Source organism: Mustela nigripes, chromosome 2 (assembly GCF_022355385.1).
Source record: "Mustela nigripes isolate SB6536 chromosome 2, MUSNIG.SB6536, whole genome shotgun sequence".
In the NCBI taxonomy this organism is placed as follows: domain Eukaryota; kingdom Metazoa; phylum Chordata; class Mammalia; order Carnivora; family Mustelidae; genus Mustela; species Mustela nigripes.
In genome coordinates this window covers 189,820,036-189,839,578 of record NC_081558.1, presented here as the reverse complement: position 1 = coordinate 189,839,578, position 19,543 = coordinate 189,820,036, and the positions used below count along the sequence as shown (strand labels likewise).

The 19,543-nt window shown below is 35.1% G+C and overlaps 1 protein-coding gene and 1 pseudogene across 7 annotated transcripts in view; both read left to right on the top strand.

The window, feature by feature from the left end:
• Positions 1-19,543, top strand: part of ROBO2 (roundabout guidance receptor 2) — a 1,305,913-nt gene that overhangs the window by 187,504 nt on the left and 1,098,866 nt on the right. The gene's annotated exons all lie outside the window — the stretch shown is intronic.
• LOC132010265 (microtubule-associated protein RP/EB family member 1-like) lies at positions 9,215-9,964 on the top strand (annotated as a pseudogene).

Below are 19,543 nucleotides of genomic sequence, written 5' to 3'. Positions count from 1 at the left end.
AACTAACTGCCTCAAACAATCTGATGTTTGAATCAATTAAATAGAGCACAACCGGCGATTTGGTCTTTTCGCACAACGCGGCACATGTGAGTTAGATTTTTTGGAAGAACAAGACTAAAATAATCTGCTCTTTTCTCAACAAGAAGTTCCAGGATCCGTGGCCTTTCTAACCACTATCTCTGCTTAGCAATACGTAACTTTTATGAGGCTCTTAAAGATAGTTCAACATTTTTCACTACAGAAGTTTTGTATTTTTTTAAGATTTTATTTATTTATTTGACAGACAGAGATCACAAGTAGGCAGAGAGGCTGGCAGAAAGAGAGGTGGAAGTAGGCTCCCTCCTGAGCAGAGAGCCTGATGTGGGGCTCAATCCCAGGACTCTGGGATCATGACCTGAGGCTTTAACTCACTGAGCCATCCAGGTGCCCCACTACAGAAGTTTTTGAATATCACATTAAAAGGTTGTTAGTATGTGTTGTGGAATGAATGGTGTCTCCTAAAAGGATATGTTGAAGTCTTAACCCCTGATACCTGTAAATGTGACCTTATTCGGAAATAGGATCTTTGAGGATGTAATCCAGTTAACAAGAGATCATACAGGGGTAGAGTAGACACTAAATGCAATATAGCTGCTGTCCTTATAAGAAGAGTAGAAGAAATGCAAATAGAGAAATGAAGAAAAGACCATGTGATGACAGGAGAGAGAGATTGGAGTCATGTATCTACAAGCTAAACAGTAAAGATTGCCAGCAACCACCAGAAACTAGGAGGAAGCAAGAAAAGACCCTTCCCTAGAGGCTTCAGAAAAAACATGGCCCTGTCAAGACCTTGAGTTCATAGTTCTACCCTTCGCTCCTTATGGTACTTTTGTTATGACAGCCTTAGGAATCAATTCAGTATGTCATCCATAAGAGAAAGACCTAAGAAAATGCTTTCTGCCCCATTGATGTAAGTGAAAAGTTGTACTTTTTATATTATATATTTGTAGGTGACCTGTGGGGGCTGTTATTTAAGTCACAGAGACAGAAATTCCCTTTTGAAAAGCATTGAAGAAGACCCTGCAATAGGCTACATAGAAATATTGACTTGTGTGCATGTGAGCACATCCATTCCTTACTGGCATCCCTGCCATCTTGCTAAAACTTAGTTCTGCTGATATCTCTGTGTGGCTCAGCAGCCCCTGCAGACTTCCTTTTTCTTACAAAGAGTACTTCCATTCTTCACAGATGCCTGTTCCCGATCTAACTTCTTTCTAGTATTCTAGTCTCGTGTTGTGCTTTGCCCGAGTAGCATCTGTGTGCCAGCTACCCTAGATTATGTAATTCTTCAACAGATCCTATACTTCTGTTTCTGGATTTTAATTAATGCTCTTTCTTCTCTTCTCTAGCAACCAAAACCCTATCCTAGTCATTCAATGTCTAACTCAAAAGCAGTTTTCCCTCATGAAGACTTCCCCAGTCCTCATCACTGTATTTTTTCTTCCATCCCTATTCCCATCATGCTTTGTACCTCCATTAAAACATTTAATAAAATATTCTTGATTTATTGTTATTCTATGCATACCTTTTACTGTAATTTTTAAAGGTAAAATGGGCTTTATGATATTATTTTACAAACCCTAAATTAAAAAACACTGGCTATCTGAAAACAGTTTAACATGAAAAAATGTTATTTGTTCCACAAAAGGCTTGAGAAATGGAGCATGTATCCCTGTTCAAGAAGTTATGATCAGTGGTTAATAAACATGTGAATGAATAAATAATTGAAAGAGGAATTTATGTAAAACTGAATGCATAGGTTCTTTGTAATATTATCTAAAAGTAGAGATTTGGCTGATTTGTTTTAATTTTTGGTAATCTTGGTCAAGATTGTCCTAGTAAAATTTATGATATTAAGGTTTATAAACGTTTTAAAAAGATAAGAACTTTACATTTGAGTCTTTGGTATCAGAAAAATATTAATGACAATTTTTAACAAATAATGTAGATTATTTGTTTGAGATGAAACTTTGGGTTGTATGTTTCCATTACTTTTACTGATTAATAAATTAACAACAAATGACGGCAAACAACATAAAAAAATTGTGAGAAGTGCATAAAGTAGTGGTAAGTGTTTTATATGAAAAGAGAGAATTATTTTCATAGAAATAGAATTTCATTTCAAGTCCCATGATGATTATTTGTTTTAAATGTCTGGGAAATCTAAATACAAATAGTACAATGAGTGTGTTGGTCATAAAATTGATTTTGATTTTGTTATTTTAAAAGATTACCCTAGCCATGTAACTATTACTACTTTACTAAATATGAGTTTATATGAGTTCTTTGTAAGAAAAAAACCACATTTATTAATAAAATAATATATTAATTGCTTTTCAAAGAAGAGTCCAGTGTTGAGAGACAGAAAATGTTAAATCTAACACTTGCAAGAACTGGAAGTGGATGTGCCCTTTATGGAGAATTTCTTTTCATTCTATTAGAATGGAATCTTTTTTGGACCCAGCCATAAAAGAGCATAGTAATAATAATAGCAACTAACACTTAAATAGCACTTAATACACGTCAGGCACTATTTTAAGTGTTTTGCACACATTAATTTATGTAATCCTCACAATGACCCTATAAGACAGTTCTGTCATTACTCATATTTCATAAAAGGAGAAAGTTACCTTCTTAGTGTATAGTAACTCACCAAGGTCACATACCTCGTATGTGGTAGAAACAGATTTTGAGCATGGGTCTACAATGCATTCCCTAAACCATTCTCCAGACCTGTTTGGTTTTACAAGGGCAACTCTCTAATCTCTGCCTTTCACAGGAATTCAAAGTTGTGGCCACGCATATTTTTTTTTTAAGATTTTATTTATTTGACAAAGAGAGATCACAAGTAGACAGAGAGGCAGGCAAAGAGAGGGGAGGAAGCAGGCTCTCTGCCAAGCAGAGAGCCCGATGCCGACTAGGTCCCAGGACCCCAGGATCATGACCTGAGCCAAAGGCAGAGGCTTTAACCTACTGAGTCACCCACGTGCCCCCAAGCATATGTTTTAATCGTTCAATAGCACATAGCTTTCCAAAAGGAACAATTTACAAATGATTGTATAATGGACACTCCTTGGCTGTCTTTTTCTTCATGCATGTATATATGTTTCACTTAATAGGATAACATCAGAAATAAAGGTCATGTTATTATGTAGCCACAGTAGGGCTCCAAAACTACTACACATTTTAAAGAAATGATGTGAATTTCAGTTAATCAAAGTAAAGTGCATACATTTGCTCTCAAACTTGTCACTGTCAGTTTTGATTATGTCTGTATCTCTTAAGATCTTGAACATGTTACCTCTAAGATGCTCATTTTTAATATTGCTCTAAATGTACTAGTGTGACAATAAATTATAATGAAACTAATTGGAACTAGGTCCAAATCCAAATCTGTCATTAATTATTTATGTGAACATTGGTAATTTTCTTTCCTTAATTGAGGTTTCCTTATTTGTAAAATAGAGGTATATATCTATTTTGGAGCTATTCTGAAAAACATTAAAAATAAATACCTAATACATTTCCTGAAACAATCTGGAGCTATTCAAAATCCTATTATTATTTCTCCTTTCCTCATTTGGATAACAATGGAAATTTGTCTGCTTTACTAATGAAAAATTGTTGAGAAATTTAAGAAACATCAGCTGATAAGTGAAATATGCCTATATATACTTTAAAAATATTTGAATGATCATTAATCTATTTATTTAAGTTTAAAAAGTGGGTGTGGGGAGATGTGAATATGAACAAGCTTTAGTTTTTCTATTAAAGATCCATTTTGAAGTCATATACAATGCCCACATGGTGAATTGGATTCTTGTTTTATTTTGTGTCTGCCTCTAATGAGATTAGTATTAGAAAGTCACCTTTTTTATCCTTAGAAGAAAAGTTTCCTTTGTAGATTAAGGGTAGGTTTTCTTGAAAAAGAGAGGGTAGGCTGAAATGTCATCCTAGGGTTCCTGGTAGAATAGGAGTGGTAGAACATTCAGTGGTGGATAACTCTACTTTCTGAGAAAAGAGGTACAGTCATACCCATTCTGTTTCAAGGATTTGCAGAAAAACTTTTACCTGTCCCCTGATGTAGGGGAACCAGGGGAAAAGAAAGAGGCAGAGATTCAGTGGACACCAGACCTGGTTCTAGCAGGACTCCAAGGTGGCAGCTTACTTTGGATAATTGCTGTGGGTCTCAAATCAATATTATTATGCAGTCCCAGCATTCCAAGCAAAAGGATGACCTTGGCCAAGCTTTCACAAAGAAAAGAGCTCATCCTTATTCAATGGGAGATAGAGTATGCTCTCATAGCACCCAAAGGAAGAATTAGCAATGGATATAAAGTAGAAAAAGTAACATTCAGCCTAACAATTGCTGCTGGGGGCAGTGGAATGCACAGTTTGTTTGTTTATTTATTGATTGATTGATTGATTATTCTAGCAAAGCCCAAATAACTATTTGTGTGTGGATTTCAGAATTCATGTTCAGCAAATGTTTAATAATGTGCTAACCCTTGTTCTATGTTTGAAGATTAAAGACACAAAGCAAAATATTGTATCATGAATATTATGATATAGGAGAATAAGAAAACCAATAAACATAGAGATCTATAACATATTTAAATTAGGGATAATGCTACAGGGAAAAATAAAGCCTAACAAATGATTTGAGAGTAGTGGTACTACCACTTTAGAAAGGATGATCATGGAAGGTCCCTGACAGTCTGACCAGTAACTAGGAGTAGATCATAAACCCTTGGAAGACATCATAAGGACTATGATGCCAAGAGAGACTGAAAGCACATGATGGGAGTCTTTAACTTCTCTTTGAAATCTGTACAACTCTTGTATTTTCCATCCCCAAACTGCGTTCCTCAAAATGAAGTACAAACATTCAAGTTATGAATTATTTAAAATGGGAAAATTAGAGTAATTAAATATAGATCAAATATCTGAATATAATTATATATGTCATGAAGCAAATTTGCTTAATTATTTAATTTCATCTTTATAGTTCTCATTGACTTTTAATATATATATATTGTTTTAACTTGCAAAATTTCAAAATGTAAAAAAGAAAAAATATGTAGAGATTAATGTAAAGAACTCCATGTATCCATTACTCAGCTTAAGTAACTATCAGACTGTGCAAATCTTATATTACCTGTAACCCTACCTACCATACCTCTAATCTCAGGTAATGTTAAAACAATTTCTAGACATCACACCATTTCATTCTTAAAAATTTCAGAGTATAAGAACTTTGTGAAACATAATCATAATATTATTAAGACCCTTCCTAAAAGTATTTACAACCATTTCTTAATGTCATGAAATCCTAATGTTCAAATTTCTCTAAGTGTCTCATAAATATTTCATTAGAATTGATTTATTTGAATCTGTATCTAAGGTTTACTCATCATATTCTTTTGATATTTCACTTTTTGTAAAAATCTATCAGTCACCCCTCCCTTTTTGTAAAAATTGCTATTTATTTGTTCACAAAATTGTCTTACTTGTCTTGTTATTCACCACACACTAGGTTTTGATCATTTCATCTTCATGTATAATTTAACATGTTTCTTTGTTTCCTGTATTTAAAAAAACCAAAAACCAAAAACCAGAACTGGGAGTTACTTCTAGAAGTTTGAGCAGATGTTGTTTAAGACTTTCTCCCAGTTTTGTAGTCCTCAGTCATAGACACACTCCCCTATAGCCCACCTATGTGCTCCTGTGACGCTCTGTTCTCACTTCCTTGACCTTAGGCATCGTGTAAGATGAAATCCCAAGCTTATGAATAAACTGGTACAATTCTCAGAAGCAGCTGAGAATTGTCAGTCATTCATGTGTGTCCCCAGAAAAATCCAGTACTTGTGCTTCATTAATCCGTCAAGATATTCTTCATTTTCCTAACCTATACAAATTTGGAAAATATTATTTATAAAAATGTTAGAAATAAAGATATTTAATAAATATATTGTTGAAGAAATGTTATGGCCCTTTAATCTTTATTATTATTATAAAATAACAATAATTGTTGTTGATGCCTTTGGGGGGTTCATTTTATCCTTTTAAAGTCTTATTTCTTTTTCTGTAAATTCACATAAAGCTCTTCTGAATGTCAGTTTTTCCTGAACTCTTACCCTCAATTCAGTTTCTCCAGCCCATAGATTGACTTAAGGACTATATTCTCCATGACTGGAACATTTTAAAATTTGTTTTGGCTTATTACTGGGAAAGCCCAGAAGATTGATGACTATCAGAATGGACTATTAACCTTCCTTTTCTCTCTCTTCCACCGTGTTCTTTAATGACACCTGCTAACTAATGACAGTGCAGATTAGCCCTTAGTTGGAGACATGCATAAATGAGAGGTGTTATTGTTTTGCATTTTTCCCTAAGAAAATGATCAGGGTAAAAGAACCTAAATTCAACATTTTTTTTTCTCCTAATAGCTTGTTCGCTTCTAGCTGATTTCAGAACTGCCCTTTCACTGTGCTGTCCTCTCTCTCTGACCTTCTGTTCCACACTAATGAACCCTGTTAATAGCTAATCTTTGTTCTGTGATAGCAACTATTTCTAATCTGGGATGTTCAAATTAGCAGTTTTCCTTAACTTGTGTCTAATTATAGTTATTTTTTAACCTGATTTCAAATGTGGTTTCTTCAAATCTTTTTGCTTTCTCCTTCTGTGACTTTCTATTGCTCAGCAATCTTTGCAATTCAACACAGTATTTGGATAAAAGGGAGAAATTGATGGTTTAAGTTAATTTGATTTGTTTCCATATTTGGGGAGTGATTTGTAACTTTAAGAAATTGGGCTTATTATTTTATTCTTAAATATATTTCCTTGTTTCCAAACTATCACCAAACAAAACAAGCAAGCAAAAACCTGGATATTGGAAGTTTTAAACTTACCCAACAAAACGTGTACACATCATTTTTGCTCTCTGTTATATACATTGGCATATAAAGTCCAAGCTTTTCTTTTCTCCTTTACATAACAGCAGCTAAAATATTTATTACACATCTATTCTGTGTCAGAAACTGTATCACATATTAAGAATACAGTGAAAGAGAAACAAGTTTTATCCTTTATATTGTGGACTCTATGAAGAGTTAATTACTGAATGGGTCAGCTACTTTCTGTCAAATGCTCATTGCTATTTCTTTTTGCAGTGAACACAATTTGTTCCAACTGTCACTTGTAGAAAAACTAAGAGGTCTTCAAAGTGACCTGTTCAGTTTTTTATTACTCATTTATGTCCAGTTTCCTCTCAATTTTATTTACAGGTTTTATATTGGCTGGTGGCATGTGGTACTAAGAACCCCAAGGCATTTAAGCATTTAAGAAAGTGAAAAGCAAGAGGGGGAAAAAAAGCATAAAGCAGAAAGTCATAGGTGAAAAGCTAGATTTAGACACCTGATAGATGCAGGTTTATTTGTAGTTTCCCCTGCAATATGCTTGAAACTTAAATAGGATTATATGCCTAAGAGTCAGAATTTTATTCCATGCAGTTTACATAAAGGGAGGAGTGGATATTTTATAATCTAGATTTGGGCTGATAATGTTGCTTTTAGTAAGAATTGTAACTGGGTCTAGGTCAGCTTCAAAGCTGAAAAGGCTCTTTTGCCACTCTGCCAAATGCCCCCAAAGTGTCCTATTCTCCCCTCCACCCTCCATGCCGACACCCATCATTGCTCACACCAAGAATGAATCTATGCAGGTGCAGAGAACGAGTTTACTCCCTCTTTGACTTTCCCCAGATTTGGGAACCCTCTACAAAAAGTGCATTAACAAATCTGAAGCTCAAAATGTGACCCAAAACACATTCTTACATTCACTTGCAGATTTTCTTTCATTACTGGAGAGGCAGCAACAATAAAGTGATGTGACCTATTCTATTTTTTTTTTCAATATTACATTTTGTTATTAGACTGTGAACTTGGCTGTAACTCCACTTTAAAATTTACCAGTGTTCTTGTCCACACTCTCTTTTCTTCTCTCACCCCCACCCAAACAATTCTAGTGAAGCAAATCTCCAGAGAATCATAAAGTCATAGAAAATTAAACTAGAAAAAAACAGAGAGATCTTTTCCTTTTCCTTTATTTTAGAGATGAAACTAAGGCTCAATTTTCTATAATTTGACAGGCATTATGGCCTAAAAATAGTATTCAAAAGAAATATAAATATTATTAGAAGGAGAACTTCCTAGGCAGAATGATATTCTGGAGTGGTCTGCAAGTCCTCTGGGTAATTAGGCAGATGGCTTATTGCTTAATCTCTAAGCAATCTCTAAGTCAAGTTCAGGTTTTCTCTCCTTACTTTAGAAGTAAATGTTGCTCAACAGGACAGTGAGTTTTTTACACAGTTAGGAAACAAACATGGGAAATACCAGACCACTTTTCAGCAAGGTTATATTTAACCTTTAGGTGAGAAATAGGTCTACTTACATGGTATTTTATAATCTCATATGATTTTCTTCAGATATATTCAGAGCATTCCATCCTGAAGCAACAAAATACACATTCTTCTCAAGTGCACATGAAACATTCTCCAGAATAGATAACATACCAGGTCACAAATCAGGTCTTAACTGGTGCCAAAAGACTGGGATCATTCCTTGCATATTTTCAGACCACAATATTTTGAAACTGGAATTCAGTCACAAGGGGAAATTTGGAAAGAAATCAAATACATGGAGGCTAAAGAGCATCCTACTAAAGAATGAATGGGTCAGCCAGGAAATTAAAGAATTATTGAAAAAAAATCATGGAAACAAATGAAAATGAAAACACAATAGTTTAAAACCTTTGGGATGCAGTAGAAGCAGTCCCAAGAAAGAAGTGTATAACAATACAAGTCTTTCTCAAGAAACAAAAGAGGTCTCAACTACACAACCTGACCTTATATCTAAAGGAGCTAGAGAAAGAACAGCAAATAGAGACTAAATCCAGGAGGAGAAAAAAATTAATAAAGATTAGAGCAGAAATCAATGAATGAGAAACCAAAAGAACAGTAGAATGGATCCATGAAACTAGGAGCTGGTTTTCTGAGAGAATTAATAAGGTTGATAACCCCTAGCCAGACTTATCAAAAAGAAAAGAGAAAGGATAATGAGATGAAGACAGAACCAAAACTGGGCACAGGTAGTGGGCCCAGTCCCAGTGAGAGCTGAAGATGTCAGTGAACATATACTCAACATCAGTCACCAGTGATAACCTAAGTCTATATGACATGCTGGCCTGGATCAATGAATCTCTGTAACTGAATCTGATGAATATCGTATAGTTGTGCTCAGGGGCTGTCCATTGTCAGTTTATGGACATGCTGTTCTATTGCTTCATTGCCTTGAAGAAAGTGAAATTCCAGGATGAGCCAGAACATGAATATATCCAGAACTTCAAAATACAAGCAGGTTTTAAGAGAATGGATGTTGACAAAATAATTCCTGGGACAAATTAGTGAAAGTAAAGTTTCAGGACAATTATGAATTTGTTCAGTGATTCAAGAAGTTTATTGATGCAAACTATGATGAAAAAGATTATGACCTTGCCAGACAAGGTCAAGAAACCACAGTGGCTCCCGCCCTTGTTGCTCCAGCTCTGAACAAACTGAAGAAACCTTTCAGCTCTTGCAGTGAGCTCCCCAGAGGCCCATTGCAACACACAGAACCACTGCAACCCCTAAGGCTAGCCCAGATGTGGCACAAGAGAATCCTGGTGTGGGCAACGGGGATGATGAAGCAGCTGAATCAACGCAGCAGGTCAACATATTGAAACATACCATCAAGACTTGGAGAAAGAAAGGGATTTCTACTTTGAGAAGCTAAGGAACATTGAATTGATTTGCCTGGAAAACAACCCTGTATTTCAGAGGACTGTGGGCATTCTCTATGCCATTAATGAAGTCTTTTTGGTACCTGATTAAGGGGCCCATAGGAGGAACGAGAAAAGTATTAACAGCTGGGACCAGCAGAGCAGCATCTGAATTCTTCACTCCAAATCATGTGCTTAACTGTAAAATACCCCCTTTTATTATTCTTAGAGGACCCACTGGTTTCTTTTCATAAGCAAACAGTACTCTTCTTAAAGTACACTTTGCAGAAGTTTCATCCCTTTTCCAGTGAGTTTGAGTTAGGAACTTTTGCACTGCAGCAGAGCAGTATTAACATTTAGTTGGGTCACCTAGAGAACAAAGAGGCTGACCATAGGGCTCACTGTGTGGACCTTGGTAACACTGATTGCTGGAGAAGGAGTTTTTATGGAATACACTGAGGTAGGGACCTTAGTAGAGAAATGTACAGAATGATTTGAATTTTAAGCTAATATGAAGTCTTGGCAGAGAATGTTTTAATAAATAAATGCCTTAAGAGTATTTAAAATTAAAAAAGAGAGAAAGAAAGGAGCCAAATAAATAAAATCAGGAATGAAAGAGGAGAGGTCACAACCAACACCAAAGAAATACAATCAATTATAAGAACATATTATGAACAACTATATGCCAGCAAATTAAGCAATCTGGAAGAAATGGATGCATTACTGGGAACTTATAAACTACTAAAACTTGAACAGAAAGAAATAGAAAACCTGAAGAGACCAGTAATGAGCAAGGAAATTGAAGCAGTAATTAAAAAATCTCCCAAGAAACAAGAGGCCAGGGCCAGATGGCTTCCCAGCTGAATTCTACCAAACATTTAAAGAAGAATGAAAACCTATTCTTTTGAAGCTATTTCAATAGAAAATAGAAATGGAAACTTCCAAACTCTTTATATGAGGCCAGCATTAACTTGATCCCCAAACCAGACAAAGACTTCACCAAAAAGAATTACAGACCAATATCCCTGATGAAAATGGATGCCAAAATTCTCACCAGTATACCAGCCAATAGTATCCAAGAGCACATTAAAAGGATTAGTCACTACAACCAAGTGAGATTTACTCCTGGGCTGCAAGGGTGGTTCAACATCCATAAATCAATCAATGTGATATACTACATTAATAAAAGAAAGGACAAGAACCATATGATCCTCTCAATCAATGCAGAAGCAGCATTTGACAAAGTACAGCATCCTTTCTTGATTAAAACTCTTCACAGTGTAAGGATAGAGGGTGAATACCTCAATATCATCATAGCTGCCTATGAAAAACCCACAGTGAGTATCATTATTAATGGGGAAAAAGCTTTTCCCCCAAGGTCAGGAGCACATCAGGGATGTCCACTATCACCACTATCACCACTGTTGTTCAGTATTGTACTAGAAGTCCTAGCCTCAGCAATCAGACAATAAGAAAACATTAAAGGCATCCAAATTGGCAAAGAAGCCAAACTCTCACTCTTTGCAGATAACATGGTACTTTATGTCAGAACACCGAGAAGACTCCACCCCCAAATTGCTAGAACTCATGTGGGAACTTAGCAAAGTGGCAGGATATAAAACCAATGCACAGAAATCACTTGGCATTTCTATATAGTAACAATGAGACAAAAGAAGGAGAAATTAAGAAGTCTACCCTATTTACAACTGCACCAAACCCCATAAGATGTCTAGGAATAAACCTAACCAAAGAGACAGAGCAACTATACTCAAAACACTATTAAACAGTCATGAAAAAAATTGAGGAAGACACACAAAAAAATGGAAAAACATTCCATGCTTATTGATTGGAAGAGGAAATATTGTTAAAAAGTCTATGCTACCCAAAGAAATCTACACATTCAATTCAACCCCTCTCAAAATACCATCGACTTTTTCACAGAGCTGGGATAAATAATCCTAAAATTTGTATGGAACCAGAAAAGATGCTAAATAGCCAAAGGAATGTTGAAAAAGAAAGCCAGAGCCTGTGGCATCACAATTCCAGACTTCAAGCTGTAATCATCAAGGCAGTATGGTACTAGCCCAAGAACAGACACATAGAGCAGTGGGATGGAATAGAAAACCCAGAAATGGACCCATAACTCTGTGTTCAACTAATCTTTAAGAAAGCAGGAAAAATATTCAATGGAAAAAAAGACAATCTCTTCAACAAATGGTGTTGGGAAAACTGGACTAGCCACATGCAGAAGAATGAAACCGGACCATTTCCTGATATCGTACACAAAAATAGACTCAAATGAGTGAAAGACCTAACTGTGAGACAGGAGTCCATTAAAACCCTAGAGAGAACAAAGACAGCAACCTCTGTGACCTCTGCTGCAGCAACTTCTTCCTAAACACCTTCGAAATACAAGGGAAACAAAGGTGGAAATGAACTACTGGGACTTCATCAAGATAAAATGCTTTTGTACAGCAAAGGAAACAGTGACAGAACCAAAAGACAACCAACAGAATGGGAGAATATATTTGCAAATGTCTTATCAGATAAAGGACTAGTATCCAAAATCTATAAAGAGCTTATCAAACGCGACACTCGAAGAACAATAATCTAATCAAATGGGCAGAAGACTTGAACAGGCATTTCTCCAAAGAAAGCATACAAATGACCAATAGACACATGAAAAAATGTTAAACATCACTCAGTATCAGGGAAATACAAATCAGAACCACAAGAAGATACTACCTCACACTGGTCAGAATGGCTAAAATTAACAAATCAATGGCTAAAATTAACAAGATGTTGGTGAGGATGTGGAGAAAGGGGAACCCTCTTACACTGCTGGTGGAATGCAAGCTGGTGCAGCTACTCTGAAAAACAGTATGGAGGTTCCTTAAAAAGTTGAAAATAGAGCTACCCTATGACCCAGAAATTGCACTACTGGATATTTACTCCAAAGATACAAATGTTGTCTGATGTTTATAGCAGCCATGTCCACAATAGCTGAACTATGGAAATAACACAGATGGCCATCAACAGATTAATGGATAAAGAAGAGGTGATATATATATATACATATATATATATATATATATATATATATATATGTATATATATATAATGGAATACTATATATATATATATTATATATATATATAATATAATGGAATACTACTCAGCCATCACAAAAAACAAAATCTTGCCATTTGCAATGAAGTAGATGGAACTAGAGTTCCTATGCTAAACAAAATTAGTCAATCAGAGAAAGACAATTATATGATCTGACTCCTATGTGGAGTTTAAGAAACAAAACAGGGGATCATAGAGGAAGAAAGGGAAAAATGAAACAAGATGAAACCAGAGAGGAAGATAAACCATAAGAGACTCTTAATCATAGGAAATAAACAGGGTTGCTGGAGGTGAGGGGGTGCAGGGGATGGGGGTAACTGGGTGATGGAAATTGAGGAGAGCATGTGATATAATGAGCAGTGGGTATTACATAAGACTGATGAATCACTAAACTCTGAAACCTCTGAAACTAATAATATATTTTATGCCAATTAATTGAATTTAACTAAGAATAAAAATTAATTAAAAATGAAATAAAAATTTCATTAAAAGTAAAAAATTAACCAATCATAAAAATGTTAAATTTAAAAAAAAATAACAATCACATATCCTGTCAACATATAGAACAGAGCCCAAATAGGCTAATGCCTAAATGGTTATATGCAACCTACATGTATTTTGTTCTGCCATGGCAAATACCCTGAATATTTGCCTGAAATGGGAAGTAGTTTTATGGAGAGAGGCAAGAAAGTACCATGTTCATATTACTTCTCATTTTAGATTAACCTGGATCAGTCCTACTCTTTCCCAATGTTCTGACCCAATGATGCTCTTAACAAGATCAATACAACTTGAACAGAGAAGGGAGGATCAAGGAACTTATGTCCCCCACATAAGTTGATCAGCCCCAAAGCTCAAGAACAAATTTTATTGTGGAGGAAACCAGGTCCAAATGAATATTATGATCTGTATATTCGTCGAGGCCTAATCTACTGAGGGATCTTAGAGATGAATTCTCACCTTTTCATGTAAAACTGCTTTTTTCATGTAAAACTCAAACAATCCTGAGGAAAACCTGTGCATCATATGATGCTAATAGCCCACATTTTAAAGAAACAAACGCAACTATTTTTTTAAATTAACAAATAATATATTATTTGTTTCAGGGGTACCGGTCTGTGATTCATCAGTCTTACACAATTCACAGCACTCACCATAGCACATACTCTCCCAATGTCCATAACCCAGCTACCCCATCCCTCCAACCCCCCTCCACTCCAGCAACCCTCAGTTTGTTTCCTGAGATTAAGAGTCTCTTATGGTTTGTCTCCTCTCTGGTTTCATCTTGTTTCATTTTTCCCTCCCTTCTCCTATGATCATCTGTCTTGTTTCTCAAATTCCTCGTATCAGTGAGATCATATGATAATTGTCTTTCTCTGACTTATTTTGCTCAGCATAATACCCTCTAGTTTTATCCACATCATTGCAAATGGCAAATTTGGTGTTTTTTAATGGCTGCATAATATTCCATTAAAACCCCACACGTTCTAAGAAGGGGTCTTTCTGATTTTTAGATTAAGGGTTCAGTCTGTAAACTTCCAGATCTGGACTCTTCTATTTCTTTGATAAGGTGAGTCTCCACTGTACTGTGCAAAACATCACGTTCCATTCCATCTTTTTTTCTTATTAGTAGACAGGAACAGGAGAAGCAAGGCTTTGAAACAGACATATGTGAGTCCAAACTGGAAAATTTTACCAACTTATCAGTGCTGTAAGTTGGTAATTGGGTAAGATAAATTTCTGAAACTCTGAGAGCCTCAAATTTTCACTGGGAAAGTAGCAATATTAATGCCTATATTTGGGCACTGTTTTGAAGGCTATGATAAAGTATCTATAGACAAGCACCATATTCAGCGCATAATAAATCCTGGGGAGATGGTAACTCAACATATGCATTTTCTCTTTTTCCTTGCCTTCTTTGGCTGCATTTCTCATTTGTCATTGATCTTTAAAAGCATCTCATCTTTCTTTTTTCTCCCTCTGCCCCTTCTGCTTGTGCTCTTTTACTGTCTGTCCCATAAAGAAGTAAATAAATAAGTAAATAAATCTTTCTTTAAAAATTTCATATTTTTGTACTTACACCATTTTATATAAGGACACTATAAACTTGGTAAAACTTACTTAAAAATTTTATTTATAGACTAGGAAAAGTGATCAACATTTATAGGGGAATTGTCAATATAATTTGCTCTTACTTTGACTATATTTGCATCTGCATGTGGCTTTGAAATTAGCTGTTCGGACTGAAGGGATCAATTTAGTATTTAAAACGTTAACTTGATTTTCTTTTTTCTTTTTGAAAGAAAAGATATTCCTTACCTGTATTAAAGAAATTGACCAGTTTTGTCATAATGCAGACACTAAGAATGGCATTTTACATTGTGGATTGTATGCAAAAAATGTTTTTCTGTCTGTATCAGTTATGTTTCTAGGTCTTTCCTCACCTCCAGCAGTTGCTGTGTGCTCAGGGTATGTAAAATCATTTCAGTATTGGCCCAAGTACAACCTGGGGTAATTAGAGAAATAAATCTATTCTCCCCAACTCATTGTGTGTATTCAAGAGCCAAATGGAATTTTTTTTTTTTTTTTGTAACCACCTAGTGTTTTGGAATTATTCACACCACTGCTTATTTCCTAATTCCAACTGTTGAAGCATGTGTCTATACTTTCTGTTTCTCTGTTATTTAATAAAATATATCTGAACAGAAAGGAGAATCAAGGCAATATTTGTAAAAATTGAATTAATTTGAAAAGTGAAATTTCAAGTTTAAAAAACATAATCAGATAAACTATTTTCTTGTTTATTAAAGATTTCCAAATGTACAGAAAGTTACTCAGTATTTTCAAGGGCAGGAGTAAAAAGCAAAATGTCACTCTAATACCAACAACCCAAAGGAAACTATATGTTTAGACAAATAATTTAACTTCATAGTATATTGAATTATGATTCTACTGAATATTCCATCTTCCATTTTGCCAGGGCAATTCATCCACCTGTGCTATCCTACTATGCTACTTATTAGCATAAGTAGAACTAGTGAGTTGCAAGAATTGATTATCAGGTGATGTCTTTTTCTTGCCACGAATTCCTCTCCTCTTTTTATCCAGATCCAAATTGAATTAGATGATTTCCAATGAAGACTAGAAGCTAAATCCCCAATACTTTCCTCTCTTGGAAAATAGAATTACATCTGAGATGCCAAATCCTAGATTTTTGAGGGGGGGGGGGGGCTTTGTCTTGATTTTTCTTATGTAATTCTGTCTCTGTATCTCTTTTTATTCTGTATCTAGCTTACAGTTAGTGTTACCAATGGAATATTTTGTCCTCCTTTTGACTTATAGAAGATCAACTGTAAGCACACTAGATTCTACTAGATTCTTCAGGACTCTGGGAGATAATATTACACAGATTATACCATAATGGCATCCTGGCTGTGAGTGTGTGTGTGTGTGTGTAACATGCCTTTCTAAAGAAGGAGAAGACAATGATCAATAATTTTATTTCTATAGATGATTCTTGATGACAGCCAATTGCTTATAGCTTAATGTCCAGGTTTTCAAAATACTTTTTCCCATTTTATTTTCAATTTTATCTCTTCCCCCCAATCTTCTATTAATTAAACACTCCTTAAATGTTCTGCCTTTTTCTTTTGTTTCCTCTGAGAATATCTTCTAAGGGGATTGAGCTATTTGATTTAGAGATGAGGAAACAGTGCTAGAGAAAGTAAATGACTGGCTGCATTCACAGTGAGTTCGTACCAGTCACCGGCCATCTTCATAGTGGCATCTCCAGCCTCTGTGATCTAAATCGTGTCTCCTCTATAGAGCTCCACCACTTAGGTCCTCCATTCTCCAACACACTACTATTCCTGTGTGGCTTCCAGAGTCTTTCATCATCTCACCCTGTTTTCTCTCCTTGATGCTTTGTCTAAGTTATTTATTTTTTATTTTTTATTTTTTTAAAGATTTTATTTATTTATTTGACAGACAGAGATCATAAGTAGGCAGAGAGGCAGGCAGAGAGAGAGGAAGGGAAGCAGGCTCCCTGCTGAGCAGAGAGCCCGATGCGGGGCCTTGGGATCATGACCTGAGCCGAAGGCAGAGGCTTTAACCCACTGAGCCACCCAGGCACCCCTAAGTTATTTATTTTTAAATCTGTTTTCTGGTGGTGGGAAGAAAGTTCCTTTTGAGTAACCATCTAACAGAGGGATTAATGACCTTAGTGAGAAATGCTGGCAATGCTAAGTAGATCATACTGTAGTGGTCAGTAAAGAAGCTGAAATATAAGATGGATGATTGCAATGTTGACATGTAGTATAGGAAAAAAACAAACAAACAGTCATATAGCAAAAGAAATATCATCAGAAGCAAAGTGGTTTATCAGAATGAAGCAGTCTGAAAACATCGACTCCAAGCCTGTGAGTGAGGGGAGAAAATTGTTAGTGACTTTGTTATGTGTATGTGTTTGTTTTCATATGCCAGGCAAAAATCTCAGAAAAATCTGAGGGGAATGAAAAATTATGTCCAGTTTTCAAGTCTTGTTTTTAAAAGGTAAACAACGAAAAGAAATTTCAGAAAATGGTCGTAAAGAATGACAGTGGAACCAGTGAATTTATATATAAACCCTCTTTATGTTTAGTATGATTTGGCCACAGGAGACGATGAAGATCTACATATATTAGAAAAACAAAACAAAGCAAAACTAAAGAGAGTGTGCGGAGTATCCTGTATTTGGAAACAGACACTTAGGAAGAGTGACACAATTATTTTTCAAAGGGAACACAGATTAAATGTCATGGAGACTACCCTACTGCTGTAAAAGTGGGGTTGCTGAAATGAAAAATAGCTACGGTGGGTATTTGACACATCCCTATGTGTCACTTGAAACTAGATGTATTGACAAATTAGAAAGTCCGTTACAGGTAATGAATGATTTAAGGTGAGGATGACAATTTTTAAGTACCTAGATACTTGCCATAACTATTTGTGCTAACCTCCAAATGCCTATAATTTAAAGATTATGGGATGCTTTTCAATGAAAATAGATAATTTCAATTGGTTAGGACTGTTATTTAACTACAATGAGTGCATTTTTCTTATCCTGATGCTAGGTTAGTTGGTTTATGATCCGTTAAAATATGTGTGTATTTGAAGATTGTAGGCTGTCACCCAATTGTTTTCATTATTTGTGACATGTCATTTTCCTCAGTTTTAAAATGATAGCACTTTGAAATGTGCTGGGCTTTCCAGCAGAGAGTTTTTTTTTTGTTTGTTTGTTTGTTTGTTTTTGAAAACCTATGAACTTTTTATTTCTAACAAATTAGTAAAATCAAATAAATCAACAACTTGATTTCTACTACTCTAATTCAATTTAGTTAGGGACCCATGTAAATCAATTTATAATGAGTCAACAAGAGAATTTGAAGAAGAAAAAAAGAGTCTGGAAGACAAAGAGAGAGAACTATATCTAATAACAGATACTAAGACATAAATATGAACTATTATTTTGTTTTTAAAAGTCTGTCTTTCTCTGCTATACTCTAAACTCCTTAAGGGCAGCAAGATCACTTACCCCTTTTTTAATGCCCAGTACTAACACATGGGAGGCATTCAGTAAATGAGTAAAAGGAAAAGGAGAGGCAGAGATAGGTATTTTGGAAAGAAACAAAAATACTTAAAATGGCCATTGTTAAAAAATTCAGTTTTTCTATATATGATAAGGTGAAGGAGAGTCTTCATGGTTTTCAAATATATTTCTTCTAAATAGTTCAAAAATTAATTTGTGTCTGACAATGTAATGAATGAGCTCTTTAAAAGCAGGTTTCCCTAGGCTTAGAGGCAAGAAAGTAAGCATTGTTTCAAGTAAAGATGTATTTTCTGGGTATGTAATTTATCTTTTCTTTCCTTTCTAAGCTGAAAAAAAAATCTTTTATTTCAGAACCCTACTTTTCTGAGTCACTTACAATGTTTTCTCAACCAGTGTGGGCAAATAGTACTGTTATATTAATAATGCACTAAAAAAAAGGGGGGGTGTTTAATTTCTCTTATCTCTTCCACACAGACTGTAATTAGAATTAGCCAGGGTTTTACTTAATTTTGCAGGAGTTCTTGTGTATAGGCTTCATATCCTTAGAATAATTAACATTGTATTACTCCCATTAGTGTTTTTAAGCACTTAAATTGTGCCATAATGGTCACAGCTAAAGTTGCCATTAAAGGGCAATTGCTATTTATTATGCTCATAAAGTAGACACTTTACTACAGAACAAAAAAAAAAAATATATATATATATATATGTATATATATGTGTGCGCTAGGGTTCCATTTAGAAAGCAGGAATAGACAGTGCCATTATTATGGCACTCTTGGGCTGAAAGGATGGTCTCAAATTGATCCTATTCTTATTCTACTCAGTAGGCAGTGGGGAAATCTAAAAGCAGATGACAAATCATTGCTTTTTTTTTTTTTAAGCCAAGTTCTGATTAGCTGAGTTTCTTTATAGACTCATAAAATGTTGGTGTTAGGACAAACCTACAAGATGATTGAGTCCAGCCCTCTCATT